This window comes from Solanum pennellii, chromosome 10, assembly GCF_001406875.1.
Source record: "Solanum pennellii chromosome 10, SPENNV200".
Classification (NCBI taxonomy): Eukaryota; Viridiplantae; Streptophyta; class Magnoliopsida; order Solanales; family Solanaceae; genus Solanum; species Solanum pennellii.
Genome location: NC_028646.1, coordinates 7,626,238 through 7,646,275, shown reverse-complemented (window position 1 = coordinate 7,646,275; position 20,038 = coordinate 7,626,238).

The window sequence follows — 20,038 nt, the reverse complement described above, 5'->3', positions numbered from 1 at the left end:
AAGCCCACAATTCCATGTATTCTATATATCCAGGCGCCATTAAGATGTACCTTAATCTATGAGAAGTCTTTTGGTTGAATGTTATGAAGAGGAATATAATAGATTTTGTGGGTAAGTGCCTAATTGTCAACAAGTCAAGGTAGAACATAAGAATTCAGGAGGTATGACCCAAGAGATCAACATTCCTTCTTAAAAGTGGGAACTGATCAACATGGACTTTATTATAGGTTTACCTCGTACTCGTAAACATCATGACTCCATTTGGGAAATTTTTTACAAGGTTATTAATTCTGCCCACTTCTTGGCTGTGAAGACAACAGATTCAGCGGAGGACTACACTGGGCTTTACATTAATGACAGAGTCAAGTAGCATAAGGTACCTTTTTCAATCATCTTAGATAGAGATCCTCAATTTACCTCTCATTTCTCAATGTCATTTTAGAAAGTCTTGGTACTAAAGTTAATCTTAGAACAACATTTCATCCACAAACGGATTGTCGTGCAGAGCGTACTATTTAGACCTTAAAGAACACAATAAGGGTTTGTGCGATCGACTTCAAGGGTCGTTAGGATTTTCACCTTCCTCTTATAGAGCTGACCTAAAATAATAGCTACAATTCTAGTATTCAAATGACCCCTTATGAGGCATTGTATGAGTGTAGATGCAAAACTTCAATTGATCGGTTGTAAGTAGGTGAAGCAGCCTTAATAGGGCCATATTATTTTCATGATGATATGGAGAAAGTGCAACTCGTTATAGATAGAGTTAAAACAACCTAGAGTCACTAGAAGCCTTATGCAGATGTGAGGAGAAGGGAATTACGAATTACATTTCCAAGTTGATGATCGTGTTTTCCTGAAAGTGTCACCTATGAAAAGGATGTGAGATTTGATAAGAAAAGAAATCTCAGACCTAGATCTGTAGGACCTTTAAATATCTTTAAAAGAATTTATAAAGTGGCTTATGAGTAAGAGTTTCCAGTATAAATAGCAGCACTGCAACTGGTCTTTACATTTCATTGAAAAAGAAGTGTATGGGTGATCCAACATCTATAGTACCCTTAGAATTTGTGGCTCTGAAGGATAGTCTCACTTATGAGGAGGTACCAGTTGAAATTCTTGATCTTTAAGCTAGAAGATTGAGAAACAAAGAAGTCAACTCAATTAAGGTTTTATGGAGGAGTCAGCCCGTAGAGGGAGCTATTTGGGAAGAAGAAGAATCCATGAAGGTCAAGTATCCTCACCTCTTTCCTTCCGATTTTTATCCATCTTGAGGTAATAGTTCCTCTCCAATTTTTCAATTATTCATTCGTAAATTCAGTCTTAGTCTCATATTCCTTCAGTTTGTACTTGAATTTTAAGTGTATTTGCATGTTCTAATACCTTAGTTTAGTTAGAAATCAGTTTCCAGTATTTAGTGGTTAGGTTTGGAGCTCTTTCCCTCCATTTCAGCTAATTTAGTCTTCATTCAAGGATGATTGTTCCCACAAGGAGATATTGTAACACCTTGAAAATCAGGCTTAGAAAAAAATTGCAAAAAATTACCTGAACCAGTAAACTAGAACGAGGATCATGGACTGTGGTAGGGTCCACCGTCCGTTGACCTACCCATGGTGGAGAGTTAGACTCCACCAGGCTTAGACACCAGACCAGGGACCCTTCACGGGTTATGGTCTGGATGATGGTATGTGGTGGCATCCATAGGAGATTAAAGTGTAGGACACCCAGCCAAGCTCTTAGACCCCATTGCCAAGTGAGAACCACAAGGACCTTCAAAAGTCGTGGTTCTACACACGGTCTGTGGGAGGGTCCGTGAACTTGATCTACCGGCCCTCGGCCTAAGTGAGGACCACGAGGACCTTCACGGTCCGTGGTCATCCACATGGGACGTGGTAAGGCTCGTGAATAGGACCCCCTGACCAGTAACCACTGGCCAAGTACCATGACCAGTCCCACGGTGCATGGTCCCTTTCAAAGTCCCTTATAGTGGTCATGGTCATCCCCATCAAATTTTATGTGAGGTTATTTTGGTCCTTTTTCCCATATGTGTTAGACACCTAAACTACGCTGTTTAACAACCCAAACTACTCTTTTTGGTCAGTTTTATCCTAGAAACATTAGTGGAACTTACCCAAGTAAGATATTTCACCAAAAACATAGAAAATTTTGAATACAAAAGGAGAAAGAGCTAGCAACCCTAACACACCGAGTTTCCATCAGTTCCAGCCCCAAAATTGAAATATTTCTCGGTGAAATTCATCACGAGGTATGTGGGATTTCAGTACGGAGTTCCCTTCACACATTAGGTCCATAGATGTTGGTCAGTTTCTTGATATGTGGAATTTCACTAGTAGGTTTCTTTTACACCTAGATTTAAGTCAATTTCGTAGGGTTTCTTGAATGTTAGAAATTTTTGGGTGCAACTTTTAGTATGATCCAAATCAGATTATCACGTTGTTGCTCCGATTCTTGCATAAAATTTAGAACCCTATCTGTGTATTTCTTTTTGTTCATGAAATTCACATGCTACGTCAGTTAATAAAGGTATATACATACATTCTTTAGTTTATGAATATCACAATATTAGTTTAGTTGCACATGCTAGGTCAGTTAATTCAGATATATACATACATGCTTCAGTTTATGAATGTCACAATATCAGTTTAATTGTCCGTATTTTGACCTATCCAATATTACAACATTATAGTCATAATATTGTATATTTACATAATCTATTGGGAGTATCTTAATGAGTTGGACTAGGGTCAGTTACCTTCATATCCCCGGAACTACGTGCCCCAGTAGATTGTAAGCTCCATATATGGGCATCATTTTAGCGATCACTCTAGTGATGCCTCTATACCTTTTGCAGGGTATATTTTGTCACACACTAACCCTAGGTGAGGAGGACATGTACCATATGAATACATGTTTTAAAGTGACCTATGATGAAAAAGTAAACCACTGTGCAAATAGACTTTATAAGAAAAAGCTTCATGTATGATACATGTCGAATAACTAAATTGATAAATGTGACAAGTGAAACTATGGATATAGATGATAACTTTACAATGTCTATAAAGCCAAACTGGAATCCATGACTATACAACTATGAAAATATGCATAGTAAGGACTCGGAAAAGCCCTAAATCGACGTGGATCTAACCAACAACCACTGGGTATCATGTTCTTCTATAGGGGAGATATACTAGTTGAGTACCTTTACCTGCACCATGAAATGCAGCATGCCCAATAAGAGACATTAGTACGAAAGAATGTACTGAATATGTAAGGATAATACAACCATATACAAAATTATAGCTTAAGTGAAACTAAATCAAAATATATAGGATTTGAGATCCTCTTTGCTTAGTTGATGGAATCATGCATGTTACACTATTTTCTTTACTTTTTTTGTGTGTTATATTCTTTATAAGACATCTGATACAGATGACCGACTGATCAGTGGTAGAAAAGGATGACCCATTCTAGGCAATTTAACCCCTGGGATACTTTCCTAATATTTCCACAAATTTAAATTGGGATCGGCCCATGCTAGGCTTTCACCCCTGAGCTGCCCCCCTTCAATACCAATTGGGATCGGCCCATGCGAGTCTTTCGCCCATGAGCTTCCACCCTTCAAAACCAATTGGAATCAACCCAGGCTAGGCATTTTTCGTTGGGCTACCACCCTTAATTATACAAATTTCTTTACTTAGATTGTTTAATCCTTGAAGTTGTTGTTTGGATGTACATAATTCTTTTGGGATTGTTCTTTGGATAATCATAGCTCCTTTGAGATTGTTCTTTTGATAATCATTATCACTTTTGATATTGTTGTTTTAGTGGTAATGATCAATGTTGTGATTTGGAACTATGGACCAGTAGTACAAGATATATGAATATGGACTTACTATAATAACAATAACATGGGAAGCAAATGTGCCACAAAGATAATACTTAGGAGCTTATATGACTCAGCAAGCATTTTGACATCTCAAATGAAGCACATCAATTAAAGACATTTAAAATTCAGCCAAGAGATTTGAACTCTATATGATAGCCAAGTACTCGCTAAGTAATATCAAATACGAGGTATATATGAACGTGGAACCAAGTGAGAATGTAGGAAGATTCAACTTAAGGAAGGATACATATTCCAAGTACAATATAATAATGTACAGGAGAAATAAGGGATATTGTGAGATAACATTATAGTCTAACAGAATGAGAGTAATAATAACTAATAAAGGAAGAATATGAACGCGTGAAAAGATGACATATATGATGGAATAGACAATTGAAGAATGTTGGTGAGATACGGGCAGATTGTATATCAAATATATAGACATATGTACCATGTGTAATCTAGTATCACTTTTGATTATATAAGGGGAGTACGTGCCAAGGGAAATTTGATGATGAAACAAGTTTAAACCTTGATTGATATTACTTGGTAGAGTAAGCACATATATTTAGTAATAACCTCATACTAGACTAATCCTTTTAATGCTCTAGGGAGTAGGAACCAGTCACTACCAAGCGCACTTAGAAAGCTTACTTTATAATATAAATGTTGGATTCATGCTGAAGAAATAGGAAATCAAATAGTCTTATATTCCTTGCTGCACAATTTGGATATTATAATGAGTTAACCGTCTTCCTTTCAGATTATTTTTCTATAATGGAGTAAATAATAAAACTAGCATTAGTAGGTGATCAACAAATTCGGGCTACATGATCAAGACCAAAATAGTACTTGGCAATAAATCTACAATTGATACTATCAAGGGTGTTCTTCCCACTCATTCTCTTCTAATTTTTTCTTACACTATACAACTTTCTTATAAGGTTCTCTGAAACTCTTTGGGCTTCACACATTTGGAAAATATTATATAAATTGATGGCAGGAAGTCAGCTCATGCAACACTCAATTAAGCGTCATATATCTACACTTTCAATGTTCTATCCTCTAATAAGTTCCCATGACTTCTCTGCACATATCCATCCACACCCCCTTATTTTATGATACACAAAATAGTCCTTATGCATCACAAAGTGGAAATAAAAATATAAACTCATGACTTCCGATCAACATCCCATGAGTTGCAACTAATATTTAGATTCTCAAAACAATCTCACAATCAAAATTTAAGGCCTTTACTCCATGTCTATCCCAACACATCCTACCTGAACATTCACTTGATCACATAATATAGAGGCAACACTCCTCAGTTCATTAAGACATACAAACTTTTACAAATAATGCAAGAACAAGAGAGGGATGAAAATTTTCACAGCTTACCTTGCTAGGCAGAAACCTCACTTGCTAAGAGTTGGGTTCCTCAAGGTTTATGTTATCCTCTATACCTTACCTTTATGTTAAATTCGATTATTCACTTGAATTCCTTAAGATGGGATATGTTCTACTAACTTGTACTTTAAAAACAATGGTTTACTGCAAATTTTAATGGTAAAGCTATAGACCTAAACTGTTGGAGATACCATGGCTTTCCTTGGGAGTAATTATCTGAGAATAAGTAATATGAAGGAGATGTGATAAGCTTGATGCTTTAGAGGGTCCCTTTTGGACGTTTCACTTAATAAATTGGAAAATAATATGGTCCTTTACATTAAGAAAGCAGGTGCATCACCTCCTTAATTTCTTCCACAAGTTTTTAGTAGGTGCATCACATACTTTTCTTTTTCACTTAATGCACTCCACTTATTCTAAATAGGTGCATCACCTACTTACCCTTTTCACTTAAAATGCAATTCACTAATTCTAAGTAGGTGCATCACTTGGTTGCCCTTTTCACTCAAAATGTAATCCACTAATTCTAAGTAGTAAAATGGGGTTCACTAATTCTAAGTAGCTACTTCACCTATTACCTTAAGTTTAAGCAAGCACCTCAACATTTTATTCCATTTCTAGACTGTAATATCTTTAACTTAACTTAAAACTTATATACACTATCACTTTAAACATTAGACTCAAATGTCACCTTATGATCTCAAGTTTAAATAATTTCATCGATTTCAACTTGTTCAGGTCACATTAAAATCTGCATGAGAGTTCTGTTTAAACCTATTCTATTGTAATTAGTTGCATAGGAAACCGAGTCCATAGATATATCACAAGGAAATTTATAATTGTCATATAAATAAACTAGTACACATAGAATATGGGTGCTACATATTGGTTCTTCCCGATGGGGCGTATACATCATACTCCATATTCAGATCATGTGGTTTTATGTCAATTATTAGTAGCTCCCACATTTCAGTCAAAATATATTGCATTTACCATGTTATATGTATAGTTTAGTAATTTAGTCTCAGTATATTTTAAACTTGGACATTGCATTCAGTTAGTTCATGTTTCGTATTTTCAGTATCCTTATCATGTTCAGATTATATCATTACTTTATTTCATTGTTCAGTTATGTTATTGTTTAGTTTTATTCTATCTTGCATGCTCAGTACCTTTTAAGTACTGGCGCAAACTCTGTCCTTAATCTTCTTCTTATGTTGATTCAGCTCCTCAACAGTTAGATCACGCACAGATCGGTCCTTGATCTTCGGAGCAACAACGTCACTGGTGAGTCCTCAATCGTCAAGGACTAGTTACACTATTATCTTTGTTGTTTTTAACTTTAGTTTTAGTTTTTTCAAGATCTAGTGGGGCCATGTCCCATCATTTATAGTTAGTAGTGGCTATATTCAGAGGTAGTTAGTCTTAGCTTAAGTGCTAGAGTTTGACTTTTCATTTGTATTTAAACTTTCAGGTTTCTTATATTCACATTTAGTATACGAGTATTCCCCACCATTTCTGATTACAATATGATTTAGCTTCCGCACAATGTTTATTGATTATGTTTACTTTACTATGCTTTTGATATGCCAGCAAGGTTAGCTTGTGTCATTAGTGATCCTAGGTCCCGTGTCCGCGTCCAAAGGGTATCCTAGGGGCGTGACATTTACGAATAATATGGGTGCACCCCTTGGGGAAATACTAGTTCTGATGAGACCTTTATTTAGAAGGTATTTCCACTACTTTTTCAATTCCTTAATCTCAACAGAAGCTATTTTGTAAGGACGGAAATAAATTGGGTGGGTATCTTCAAAGAGATCAATTTCGAATCCGATTTCCCTTTCAAGAAGGACTTAGGAATATCTTCTGGAAACACTTTTGGAAACTCATTAACTACTAGGACTAACTCAAGCGTTGGGGTTTCGGAGCTTAAGTCCTCAACCACAACTAGAAGGTAGATGTAATCCTTAGAGATCATTTCTATGGCCTTAAGGGAAGAGATAAATTTACCCATAAGCACTGAGTTTGTAACTTTTCGTTCTATGATTGGCTTATTTGGAAACTGAAAACGAACGATCCTAGTTTCAGAATCGACTGAGGGATAATAGAAGTGTAACTAATCCTTTCCTAGAATGATATCGAAGTCTATTCTTTCTAACTTTACAAGATCTGCTGAGCTGACTTTTTGGGAGAATATTACAGGCAATTTCTATACACTATCTAGTTATAACTAGGTCACAAACTGGAGTAGAGATCGAGAAGGGTTCAGAGAGAGTTTTATGGACTAACACCGAAGTGCACTGCTATATATTGAATTCAGAGGAAAGAGTATCCCCTATATATTAAAATGTATGAGCATCTAAATGAAAGACTCACAATGTACAAGTAACCATATTAGGAGAATCTTCCTGATCCTAGCAACCTAGAGAGCATACAACCTGTAGAGCATACAACCTGTTCTAGCGCTTACGACAATATGTTCCAGATGAGTTACCATATTGAGTTAGGCAACTTACTGGTGCTGCTATAGTTGTAGATTGAACCCTATGTTTGTTACCTTCTTACCTATTTTAAAGAAGGTAAATCCCTCAACCATACCTAAAACATCCATCTTTCCCCGTAAGACACTCGCCTGGATGGTTTTTACCACACTTTGGAAAAGTTGGGTGGGTCTTAGTAAGGGAAACACTTCCCTTTGGACAAGTTGGGTAGGTTCTTACCTTTTTTTATCCTGACGAGACCCAGAGGAGGGAACACTAGTTGATGAAGTTGATAGAGCAAAAGATTTCTATAGACACTCCGATCAATTTCGACCACCCTTTTTTTGTTAAGAATACTCATAGTTTCCTATACTATATTTTTTGTTCTTCTTAGCCCGTTCCTTAAGCTTATCTCCCTCAACCTACTGTACATGAGTCATGGGCCTAGAGATTTTTATATCTTCCAGCAACATAACATTTATGTACTTTGTTCTCACCAACTCAGATACCCTAGAAAGAAAATTACTCATGTGAGACCTAGAATAGGCAACCATATGTGGAGCATACCTAGAGAGTTGGGTGAAGTTAAGCCGATAATCTTTGTCCGATATGGAACCTTTTCTCAAATTCATAAATTCCTAAGACTTAGCCTCCATCAGCTATCTTGGGAAGAACTTGTCCAAAAAAGCTCCAGTACAACATTCCCAAGTCACATGGGTGACATTCTCGCCCCTATTGTCTTTCCACAGTGTAAACCATCTGTCAGCCATATTTTTAAGCTAGTAGGACGCCAACTCTTCACTTTCATTTACTGTCACTTGCATTAATCCAATTTTTTTCTTGACCTCATCAATGAAATTTTGGTGATCCTCACAAACATGAGAACCTATAAACACAGGTGGGTTCATCTTAACAAAAACAGAAATTGTAGTTGTCGCTGATCCACCACTAGCATTTGCAGGAACAGTAACCTGTTGATTATTCTTGTAAGCTATACTCTAGGCCAATATTTGAATTACATTGTGAAATTACATTTGAAACCTCATGATCTAGGATTGGAGGAGTTGCATTCAAGTTAAGAGCATTAGCATTCCTATAATAAACTCTACGAGTAGGCATGATTTCAAAACGCAAAACGATGGATTGAAAGAGAGATCATACCAACATACGATAAAATATCAAGAAACTGAAGTTTTTCCTAAAGTACTTGGTAGGCTCCCCCTCATAGGTGTGGCTCACTTCACACTCATGAAAGGGGATATACTTAATGCGGCATTTTGGACATGTTAGGACTCTTCAACCTAGTGATAGGATACCAAGTTATTCACACCCTGAAGCTACCCCCAAGCCATGAACACAAGACTTAGGATCACGAGTGACCCCAAGCTAACTCTAGCGGCATATCATAAGGATACTAAGATAAATGAAATGAGATAATTATGTGTGAAATCCTAAAACATGACATAAAGGGGAAATCATTGGGAATACCCATTCTAAAACTGAATGTATAAAACTAGTTAAATGACAACTAAAAGATCGAACTCAACTAAAACTACATTTAACTCTATCTAAATAAAAGCCTCTAACTGACAAAAGCATGTCGAACTAACACTAGCAATATCGAATCTAAAAGACTGAAAAATAGAAAGATAAGACTCACCACTGATGTTGTTGAACTGGAGATCGGGAACAGATCTATGCGTGATCTTAGTGTTGAGGACCTCAACCAACTTCATGGGTGGGAGGATCTGTTCTTGAACAGCGGGGAAATGTTCTATGAAAAATAAGTGATTTAGTTTTATGTTAACTTGAGTATATATGTTGGAAAATATTTTGGTTACTTCGTCTGTAAATGGTGAGGACTTAGTATTTCATTAGGTTTGTCTGGGTGAGATCATTCAAATATCTTCTACTGGATTGGCTGAGTATAACTGGACAAAAGATGCGAATTGTGTTCTCACCAAAAAATTCTCACAGGAAAAGGTCATTGTTTGTCCTAGGAAGGTGCTAAAAGGGGATATATCACCCTTCAGAAATTAATGTTTGAAGTGGTCCATAAGGGTATAATACCTAGGGGTGAAAGACGCCATGAGGCCCCTTTTAGGGATATGGGCATTGACATGCCTTGGAAAACATGGAAGTTATTGATTGTCCCTCTTTAATGATCTAGCTCATCGCCTGAGTTATTGATCCCAAAAACGAGATAAGAAAGTCAGTCTATTGCTAATCTAGAAAAAAAGAGAAAAAGCGTGTGTGTGTGTGGTAGAGAGAGAGAGAATCATACTGAAGGCCAAGGTGTTCGAGAAGTAGAAATGGAAGAATTCTAGAGTTAGAATTACTTTGGAATAGTTGAGTCACATTGACCAGTCCGTGGATTAGTATTTGTGAGAGTTGCGAGAGTTTGTGAGGATTGTAAACAAGAAGTGAGTTTGACTTCATGGAGGTTAGAATCAAGAGTTGAGAGTCTATGTACACAAGAAGCGAGTTTGACTTCTTGGAGAGTTACGAGTATTCACTTATAATTAATCGAAAACGATAGAAGTTTTAAGTTAGATTCATTGATTAACAGAGTTGTAAATCTTGAATTAATAACAAAATTTCGGTGTGGTTTTTTCCTTCACTGAGTTAGGAAGGTTTCCGCGATATATTTGTGTTATTGTTCATTAATGTATGTATCTTGTATGAATTATTCAAGATATGGTTCTTGAGTATTGGGTAAGGTTTCTTCACCTTGTTAGATATTGAATGTGGTAGCGTCTATCCTTAAGGAAATAATGTCACTTACACTCTGAAGATATTCTCATTGAACAAATATTGATGGGATATGCTAATGATATTGTCACGATCCAGAAATATACATGATGACACCTGCCTATTCCCACAAATACAAGTCAGCGTCAACCTAACAAAAAGAAAGAAATGCGGAAAACAGTAACGAAATAACAAGGGGAAGGCAAAATATTTGTTCATTGTAAACAACATCCGAAAACCTGGATTTCACATGTACAAGACACTAAAAAATACAGAACTCAAAGATAACTACAAGTCTCAGTCTTTGTTTCTCAAGTAGAACAAAGATGAAAAGAAAAAAAGAAAAGAGGGCCCGCCAGGATAACAAGTAGTTGTCTCTCAAATCCTTTAATGAGACTTCACTGTCATGAGAAGAAGAAGAAGATCACACGAGTCAGGACTCAGATCCTAAACATGGGTAGAAGTATGGGGTGAGTATCAACAATACGCTACCCAACAAGAGACCTGCGAAACAAAGAAACTAGCTAGAAATTTAATACTTCTTAGGCTCCAATCGAACCTCCTTAAATTACAACCTGCACATAAATCAGCCAAATCTAGAAATTGTAAAATACACGACTCACAAAGCTCAATATCCACAGTGTAATCTTCACAATTCAACAATTAAGCAAATCAAATAAGTCTATTCCAATGTCATGTATTTCAGTTACACATAACAAGTGCATCAATCACAATCACCAAGTAACTCACACATAAGCATAAAATACATCAAGTATCAATTATCAATCTCTTGCAAGAATCATTTCCCATCAACACAATATCACTAGTTGAAACTATTTCTCATTAATTGGTTTTATATCACATCACTAGCCGAAACGATTTTCCATAGGTTATATATCACATCATTAGCCACATCCAATTCCATAGACTTTATATGACCTCACTAGCCAAAACAATTTTCCATCATCTTTATATCACATCACTAGAAGGAACCATTTCCTATCAAATTTTTATCATATCACTAGTCGAAATCATTTCTGATCGTCTTTATATCACATCACTAGCCAGAAGTATTTTCCATCGGATTTATATTCAGATCACTAGCCGAAACCATTTCTCATTGACATTATAACATGTTTTCATATACAATGCACACAAGGTATTCACACCACACGAAATAGAATACAACTAATACAATTTAAGTCTAGAATCACATCTATTTAGCCATCAATGTGCTTGATAGATACTTTCATCTACAATATGTGTAGAATGCGGAAATAAATTGTCTATTAGAAGTATTCATATTCAAATACTTTTAGAGAAAATATATAACCAAAACAAATGTTTTTATCTGAAGCAGATATCACAAGTACACCTCAATTTATTGTTCAAACTAAGAAGGAGTTGTAGTACCAAGCTCAACCTTTTCCATTTCAAACCGACAATATATGGAAAGGATTCGAGGTACCTTCAAAAAGCAAGTGAACCACATTCAACTAAACAAACTGAAACTAATAAATCAAAAAGCAGAAGTTAGAGTGATTTTACCTATTGCAAAAATATTTTCTTATTCCAGGAAAACATTTAACAAATGAATAGTTTTGAGTCTATATTTGAACATTTAATATCACTAATGGAGACAATGAAGAGATTCTATCTTAGTATGATCTTAACAAAAAGTTAAAGGGAAATGAAATAATGATACAGTCATTATATAAGGATAGGCACCATTCACTATTTCTACTTGTTAGACTTAGGCTGGGATTTTGCACCATTATCAATATGTTTTCAAGTTGCACTGATTAAGAGATTATGGAAAAGTTCAGTAATCTAATTAAATCCACTTAGTTACTTATTTTTCTTGGTGAAAGCGTATGTTATAGAAAGTCAAATTACATTAAATGAGTGAAGAGCAAGAGTTTGAAATCAAGAAAAGAAAATGAATAATTAGAACACATATGACAGAATGAAGGATCTTAGAATTACAATTGAATGAAACTTCCATTGTTTTCCATATTTCATGTTTGTATGTTCTTAAATATCACTCTAACGTTGTTAATCTTCAAAGAGAATTATACTTAAAAAAAACACAAACATAAAGTAAATTATAGCGCTATCTGAAGGGAAAAAACAAATAAACCCAAAAATTTGAAGGAAAAAGCCAGAAATTTATGATCTAAACAAAATTTATCTCCAAAGTGCTACGGGCAACTTCGAGACATTAACTAAGCCAATAAGAATAGAAAGATATAATTAACTAACAAAAATAGGACAAACTTGATTTGTCTACCTGAAATACACAGACACAATACAGAGAAACAACCACTTCACATGCAAGACCCAGAGAATATAACCTTTTATTACTCTATAGATAAAATGATCACATGAGGCCAAAAAAAAAAAGGTTTCTATGTTTTCACAAGGAAAATGATCAAACTTTCACCCGTCTAGCTCTAGGCCATCTCATAGCACATATCTACATGTTGATCTAGTACAACAATGTCATGTCATCTTATACAAGACAATATCACAATCACAATACGGAACTATATATCCATTCATTGCCGAAAACTGCATCACATGTTCACCTACTATGATAATACTAGAAGAAAAAATATCATATATTCCCATCCTAGTAAAAGCAAACTAAAGTTCAGTAGCAATATCTATTGAATTTATAATTCAACTACTACTATTACAACCCAATCTGCTCAAAATCAAGTTCAAGCTCAACTACATAGATACTTGCTGTCCATATTCCTCCATTTTAGCATGTCTTCTAATTAAACAACATCAGAACAGGTTTAGGAATTCAACTGCTAAACACCCAAATCACAAAAAACACATCTCACACTCACTTAGCATGAAAACACCTCTAGTAGAAAATTGGACTTCACTAAAATTTCAATTCAAGACTTCAAATAATATCCAAGTCTTGTTGTATCTCTAATAGGAACTTCAAACAAGTTTTCATTATGATAGAAGAAAATTTAAATTGCCATATAAAATGGTTCGTATAATACCGGCATAAATCATGTTGATGCAATAAGTTTTTTTTTAATCAAATAACCTAAGCAATATGTGCATTAAAACTGACTAATCGTCAATTTAGCTTTTAATTTTATTTAGACAAACAATCTAGTCGAAAGCGGCAAAATATTGACACATGATATAAACCATAAAATGAAACATATATAATACTACAATTTAAATAACTCATGAGCGAATTTCACAAATATATGAACAACACATTCTGTGTAATCTCCCAGGTGGAATCTTAGGAAGATAGAGTGTGTGCAACATTATTACTACCTTGCAGACGAGGAAAGAAAGTTGTTTCCAAAATATATATACACAGACAATTATACAAAATGAAGTTCTATATAAAGAGGAGCCAAAATTGGATGCCAAAATTTGAATTCGGTACAATTAAAACAAAATCAAAACACAACTATTGATGAATGTTTCAAACAAAAACTTAAAAAACATCAGCCTAAAGAAGATGACAAACATAGATAAACCGTTGAGAACTGCGGCATGTGCTTCTACTTCAATCTTTCTCTCATCTTTCAGCGCTTCCTTTTCAACCTCCTCATACGCTTCTTCTTCCACCATAGAAAAACAAATAACATACAAGTTGACAAAATTTAGCATAAAAGACTTGCGGAATGAGTGATAATGGACAAATATTGTGCTACAAAATTCATGTTAGCTTAACTCTCATTCTGAGTAAAATGATAAAATGCATGCATTAGGTGAGTATATTAGTAGTGCCTTGTTTGGTACACTCAATTTTGTATTAGTATGTTCATTACTAAAACCAAGGAATTCAAGGTATAAGTAGTACATAGCATTTTAACACTTGCATTAGATTAAATAATTATCAAACTATCCATAAAACCTTTTCATTTTCCTTGTTGTTACAAGCTTTTACTTTTATTTTGATTTTATTTTTAGTGTCTTTTAGTTTGTTTGTGTCTTAATATGTTTTATGGCCTCATAAGTATCTTTTTCTTAAAAAAATTACTCTTATTTCAATATAATTTAATCAAAAAAATTCTACTGTGAAGATAAATTTGATTTAATAATTCTTTCCCAACTTCTCACAAAAATATTTTGACGCAATAGGATGAGGAGGAATGAACTTTGTTGCAAAGAAAGTGTACAAATAAATAAAGTGTGAAAGACATTTTTGTAACATATATTTTTTAATAGAAATTATGCAAAATTTGTTATTTCTAATACATCAAATCAAAAATGTATAATACATAACGCTTGCATAACTAATGTAAGGATTACTAATGCAAGCACTACTAACGCAAGCATTACTAATGACCCTATTTTGCATGTTCCTTTGCACTCTGCTAAACGACCCCTAATATTGTAGTACATGAAAGAGAGTGCATAAATAATTTAACGTATAGTCTATATGACTCATACTAGATGATTTATTCAATAACAACAAGGTAACTCGAAACACCAAACTCAATTTTGAGTGGTCAATGAACATTTCTATGTTACCTATGTGGTTTTTTTTTCAAATTGTTGGGGAAATATTAGAAAATTTCACAATAATAATAACATTAAATAAGTTTATAATTTATCCAAAAGTAATCCTCAAAATAAGATAAATGTTACTATGAAGATATATAAATAATAGGACACAAAATAGATAAATACTTGAGTCGTGCCGGGCACTGTCCTAAGAAACTATTTCAACAGTGTGAAATGTTTCTCCGGGATTAAAGAAGAACTTCCCTATCTTAATAAATAGAGTTAGCATAAATCAACAAATTAAATAACATCAACAAATCATTACAGAAAATAAAAGAATAACAAAGACAAAACATAATGAAATAAAAAAGATACCAAAGAGAGGAAAAACGTTAGTGAAAGAGGGAGCAAGAAAGTGATTAGTATTTTTCCTTATGTAAATAATCAAATGGAGAGGATCAATTTATAGGGTAGAAGATTGTTCAAAATTAGGACAAGTGTCCATGACACTTTACACTTGCCCAAAAAGGTGACACTTGGAGAAAGTTAACAATAAAGAAGCCAACACATTCTTAGAAAGTACCATACTTTCCAAGTAAACAATTAACTTCTTGACTACACTTCATTTTATTAAATTTTGTCTTTTCAACTACTTTTCTAAAATACTCTTTTAAAATAAATAATTTTCTTACAATCCACCACTTATTTCAAAAGATTTTATAAAAATATAACTTGGTGAATTTTCAGAACAAAAATGTAATAGGTTTGGTGTCTTTAGGACTATGAATCAAACGTAGATCGATAAAATTTAATTTACAGAATTACTGGTGAAATACAACATTTCTATGAATCAAATAATTCTAGTTGTAAATCAGTGATTTTACCAATCACATTTTGACCACAAAAATTTTGTTGTTCAACGCGGTTTTGCACCTGTAGGTCATGCGCGTTCCTGGTATTCATGAGAGCTCTAGAGTCCAGGCCAAAGTCTCACAGGAGCGGCCACATGCCAACTCCCATATAGGTGAATTCATCAAATGTAAACTGCTTAAAATACACCTTCCTTAATTAAGGACTATGGATTCACTAAGAGTTAATAGTTCATCCCTCATTTTTAGTAGCAGTTTCAAACACTCTTAGTTAGTGTGCAGAGCCAATACCGACTTGTTATTACCCATATGAACCTACTTCATGGGATTCCAATCACATAGGTTGAGTTCCCATCTCTATTACTAACAAATGGCCTTAAACCCTTTCTATTGAAGTCTAAAGATAAATTTCCTTTCCACGGGTTTCTTCAGTGAATGGGCCAAATTCAATTCTGACTTCACATATTCAATTGCAATTATTCCATTTTCCAGGAGGTGCTTAACGACATCATGCCTCAATACATGTGTCTAATCTTACAATTGTAAGATTCATTCTTCGCAATATTGATAGCACCTTCACAATCCATTATATAAATACATAAGACAATTTATCCTTATCAAAGGGATCAACAATTCATCCTTATAAAAGGGATCAACAATTCATTCTTTATCGAAGGGATATTCGCTAAGATTTTTTTTAGCCATTTAGCTTCAGAACCTGCCAGCTCTAAAGCTACAAACTCTGACTCCATAGTCGATCTAGCAATGATCGTCTCTTTAGCTAATTTTCAAGATATTGCACCACCACCTAAGGTGTACACATATCAACTAGTGGATATCGTCTCATCTGGATTAGAGACCCAGGCTGCCTCACAATACCCTTCTAAAGTTGAAGGAAATTCACTATACATGATACCATAATTCATGATTCCTCTCAAATATTTCATCAGTTTATTCAACGCAAACTGATGCTCATTATTGGGATTATGAGTATATATACTCAATCTACAAACAACATAGGCAATATCAGGCTTAGTAAAATTTATCACATGCAATAGACTTCCAATTCATATTTAGACTGAGTAACTGGGTCAACATAAATTTAGAGTTAGTATCATAAGGAGTGACTACATGTGTCACCTCCAACCATTCAAATCTTTTAAAAAGTCTTTCCACATAATGATCTTGTGACAACATTATACCATTTTCATTTCTTCTTACCTTAACTCCAAAAATGATATTTACTTACCCAAAATCATTCATATCAAAATTAGTAGACAAAATATATCGATACTATTCATAATATTTAGACTTGTATCAAATATAAACATCTTATCAACATTTTAGTATATTAGCACATAATCATTGTCTACATATTTATCCACTTTGATAAAAGAGCAAGTTGTCTTTCAATAAGACTTGATAAAATTTTTCATGTCACTGTTTAGGATATTGTTTTAGTCCATAAAGAGTTCTAATTAACTTACAAAATTTATTTTCTTGTCCAAAAATAATACATCCTTTAGTTTAAACAATGTAAATCTCTTCTTCTAAATCACCATTTAAGAAAGTCATTTTTATATCCATTTCGTGAGTAAAAAGCTTGTGAATTGATGCTAAGACAATAAAAATTTGAGTAGAATAAATTCTAGTGATTGGTGCAATTTAATAAAAAATCAACCTTTTATTTCTCAGAAAATTCTTTTGCTACTAACCGAGCTTTACATTTATCTATAGGTCCATCATGATTAAGTTTCTTTTTAAAAATTTCATTTTCAACCAATAGGGAATGCTCCAGGAGGTAAGTCAGTTAAAATTCATGTTATATTTTTCATAATATAATCAAATTCATTTTTATTGCCTCTTTCAAACATTAGCATCAGAAAAAGATATAGCTTCAACACTATTTAATGGTTCATTGTGGATAGTAGTCAATTGAAAAAGTACTCTTTCTTTGTCTTTTGCACAGTTCCTCAATATTAAAGAAATTATCATTATTTCTTTCAACAGTTGCATGAGAAGTTTTATCACACAGTAGAAAAAATTAGCATTCTTTGTCTCAATAATAGTATTGAAATCAAGTACATCACTTTTCAAAGCAAGAAATTTATATGCAACACTATTTCAGTATATCCAATAAACAAGTAATTAATCAACAGTTTTAAAACCTATTGATTGCATGTTTTAGAATCAATTTTTTTCTTTCTAGGTTCACACAAAAGAACTTTAGCAAGACACCCCCACATTTTTAAATAGTTTAAGTTAGATCTATAACCTTTCCACAATTCCTAAGGAGTTCTACCAGTTCTTTTATGAGGAATTATATTTTGTAAGAGACATGGAGATAAAATAGTTTCACCCCACAAATTATCATGAGCATTAGGACTAATTAACATGAAATTTATCATTTCTTTCAAAGTTCTATTTTTTCTTTAAGTTACTCCATTAGACTCAGGTGAATAAGGCGGGGGTTACTTCATTAATAATTCCTTGTTTTTCACATAAAACATTAAAGATACAAATTCTCCACCTCTATCAGATTGAAATATTTTGATTTTTCTATCAAGTTTTCAACTCAGAGTTATAAGCAATAAAACATCAAATCATCATCTTTATTTCTGAGCAAATACAATTTAGTAAATCTAAGAAAATAATCATTAAAAGTCACATAATATCTTTACCACCTCTAGTCATAGTCTGTTTCAAATCGCCCAAATTAGAGTGGATCAAAGATAATAATTTAGATTCTCTACTTACTTAAAAACATGACTTTTTAGTAATTTTAGCTTCAAACACTTATTTTACATTTATAAAAATTAAACTCTAAACCAAATATTAAACCAAGAGACTGCAGGTTCTTAATATATGAGACATTGACACGTTATAAGGAAACATGCAAAAGCAAATACAACTTTAATCATTAAAATTATTTAAATTTAAATCATATATTAAATCTCGAGATTGCATATTTTTAATATAAGATACATTAACATGTCCTAATCTGGCATGCCATAATAAAATAGAATCAATCATGTAATCATAAATAAATACGCTGAAATTAACACAAATATTAAGCATAAATAAGCCATAGTTAAAAATTTTCATTACCCACAAAAATACTATTTTTAGTCAACATAACCTCATTATTTACAAAACAAATCTTCATTCCACATTTTCCTAATAATCCCACAGAAATCAAATTAATTTTGATTTTAGGAACATACAATACATCACTTAATGCCAAAGTTTTACCAGCTGTGAGCTTGAGAAGAACATGTCCTTTTCCAAGAACTTTAGTTGTCCTTGAATCAACAAAATAAATAATTTCTTCTCCTTTTCAAACTTGGATGTATAGCATAAAATCATTTTGTTTATACAAATCTGCTGAATAGCACCAAAGTCTATAACTCAATTTCTCACATTGGCCACAATATTTATTTCTGAAATGACAGTAATAATCAGATCATTTGTTTCAGCCAAAGTTATTTTTAGCTTAGCGGGATTGTAATTTCCTTTCAACATTCTTTTGCATTGAGGTGTATTTTTCATGAAGGTTATTTTATTAGCAATGAATTTGTAACCATGTCCATTACATACCTGTAATTATCTTTATCATAAGCTCCGACGGAATGACTAAAACTGTAACAGTCAGGGTAGCAGCAACATTAGTATTCTCAATACCATCAGTATCATCAATAGTTTCATGACACGTGTCATCAAAAGTTTCGGAACACATATTATATGTCATTGTTTCTTAGATTGTTGGGGAAATATTAGAAAAATTCACAATAATAACAATAAATAACTTTATTATTTGTCAAAGATTAATCCTGAAAATAAGATAAATATTACTACGAAGATATATAAATAATAGGACAGAAAATAGATAAATACTTGAGTCGTGTTGGGCACTGTCCTAAGAAACTATTTCAACGGTGTGAAATGTTTATCCAGGATTGAACAAACACTTCCCTATCTTAATTGTAATGACCTGTTTAGTCGTTTTGAGCTGCAGATTTTATTTCTGGAAAAACTGTGTGAGTCGACGGAACCCACGACGGACCGTCATGGACACGACGGGCCGTCCAGGGTGTCTCGTTCCAAAAGACTTAGACTTCTGAAATTTGGGT